Raw genomic sequence first — 2,692 nt, forward strand, 5'->3', positions numbered from 1 at the left:
GGAGTATGGCGCAGCCGGCGACGGCCGGCGTGCGTCGAGGGGAGGCGAGGGCCGGCCGGATTGGCGGCGGGCGACGGCCGGCGGCTTGGGAGGGAGGAGGCGGGAGGTTGGGGCGGGAAATTTCCCTCCCGCACGACAGGGGAAGGGAGTGCGGGCTGGGGTCGAGTGCCCCTCTCCAAGTTTGCCTTAAGAAGACTAGCACAAAATAATTAACAATCGAATAGGCAAGGCCTCCTGTCTGGGAGACTCCTAAACTACTCCTGGTCTTCAGTGGTCTCCACGTAGCAGTAGGCTCCTTTGGGGTAGTAGTAGTCATCGGCGGTGGCCTCTGGCTCCTGGGATCCGATGTCTGGTTGCAGCAACCGGAAAGAAGAAAGTAGGGAAGAAAAGGGTAGCAAAGCAACCATGAATACTCATCCAAAGTACTCGCAAGCAAGGATCTACACTACATATGCACCGGTATCAAAGGGAATCGACTATATAAGTGGACTATACTGCAGAATGCCAGAATAGAGGGGGGAAACCTAGCCTATCAAAGACTAGCATCTTGCAGCATCAGAAGAGATAAGAGTAGCATATTATAATATTAGTAAGTATGTTGTAACATCGCCCAGAGATCAATTCCTCGACTCCCAGCGAGAAAACAATCCCGGATCCATCATTTCCATTACATGCATCAGCATCCAGTTCTAGTTCTATCAATCAGGATACAACTCTGAGCGTCCGTTACCGTGGAAACGGCTATTCGAATAGATAATACTTCCCTGCAGGGGAGCACTAACTTACCCAACACGCTCGATCAACTCCGGCCAAACACACCATCAGGTCATGACCAGCCTCAGCCGATCAACACACCGCAGTCCTACCTAGGCTCAACAAAGAGGCCAGCACGCCGGTCTATATCCTAAGCGCTCAGGGGTCTTGGGCCCATAGCCCTTCGCACGCATGCATGTTGCATGGACGCCCGGGATCAGTCCTGGCTGCCTCCTTATATAAGGCAGGTGCTTACACAGGCCACTCGGGCGCGTGTCGCTCCATTGCTGACGTCCGTTGAACTTTCGGTTGATACATATGACGCATAGTGCACATACTTATTCCCATGTGGTGGTTAGTGCAAAAAGGCCAGAGGCCTACGTGGATCAAATATCCAAACCGTTAGTGTCTTGGTAGTGCGCGGTAACAAGCAGAGACTCACGATCATATGACCCCGTCGCCCCGTCTCGTGGACTTACGACAAGGGCTAAGAATGTCTGGCCGTGCGAGGTAATTATCTCTCGGTTACCCTCCAGGTCAACCCGACTTCACATCACTCGCGGGTACCCCTCGGGGCTAACCCGATGTCATCATGGTTCTATGGTAAGTCAAAGTAACCATGTGTCCAAAACAGCAAGGGGAAAACCGAGGAATCACCCTCGATGGATTCCCACTCGACGTAACCGTCAAGGTGGACTTGGAGGAATCACCCTCGATGGTCAACACTTGAGGGGTTGCACGGCAGAGTCGTTATCGGGAGTGGTGAAGGAGGAATCACCCTCGATGACCACGACCGAATAGTTACACTACAGGGTTAACATCAGAAGTGCTGAAGTGGTATCACCCACGGCACTCGATAGTAACTCTGCAGAGTCGTACAACTAAGGGGGTGATGTGCGGTGTCAGGGTCTGGACGTCGATCATGTTGATGGAGTCATCGATCATCAAGCGGGGGCGACTGGAACAAGGAGAGGGGTCTCTGGTGGATCACTAACCAACCTATAATAAGCAGTTTAGGATAAACATGTAAGGTATGAAAGCAGGTAACAAAAACAGGCTATGCATCAGAATAGGATCATACAAAAACAGTAGCCGTTCTAATGCAAGCATGAGAGAGAAAGAAATAGGCAATATCAGAATGATCAAAGGGGGGTTTGCTTGCCTAGAAGCTTTGTTGAGAAGAAAGGGTCGTCGTCGACGTAGTCGATCACAGTGTCATCGACAGTGATCTCGGGGTCTACCGGAGAGAAGAGGGGGAAATATAATGCAAAGGAAGCATCACAAAGCATAACATGGCAAAACGCGGTGCTAGGGGTGATCTAACGCAGCGCTAGGTGATACAGACGAAGAGGGAAAACATCCGGGAATGTTTTCCCAGTGTTTCGCATTTTCTGGACAAATGAAAAGAGGGGGTAGGTTCCATGTTCAGCATGCTAGAGGCATGTGACAGATGAACGAATTGCGTATTCAGATTCGTTGGATTTTTCTGAACAATTCATATATAAATTATTTTCATCCGAGTTGCAGATTATTTTCTATGAATTTTCAAAGTTCAAAGGGTTTTCTAAATTATCTTAATTCAAAAATTAAGTATCGAAATACTTTTGTCACATGGGGCTGTGCTAGCCAGGGTGTATGACAGTGGGGCCAGAGGGTCCAGTCAGCAGTAGTTGACCAGTCAATGTTGACTAGTTAACAGGGCCCAAGGGCCCACATGTAATAGACACATATGCTAAAAAACTTAACTAAACAAAAAACAACCAAACAGGGGGGGCACTAGTCATAGCGCCACCTAACTAGACCACTAAAAAGCAACAGGGGCTAATCCCCAATTAACAGGGGTGGCCCCTTCGTGCAGTGGCACTAGGCCCGTAGAGGCCATGGACAGGGCGCAGCGAATGGGAGACGCCCGGGGTGAGCGGGCGCAAGGGCTCGACAC

The sequence above is a fragment of the Triticum dicoccoides genome, chromosome 5B (genome assembly GCF_002162155.2).
Source record: "Triticum dicoccoides isolate Atlit2015 ecotype Zavitan chromosome 5B, WEW_v2.0, whole genome shotgun sequence".
Classification (NCBI taxonomy): domain Eukaryota; kingdom Viridiplantae; phylum Streptophyta; class Magnoliopsida; order Poales; family Poaceae; genus Triticum; species Triticum dicoccoides.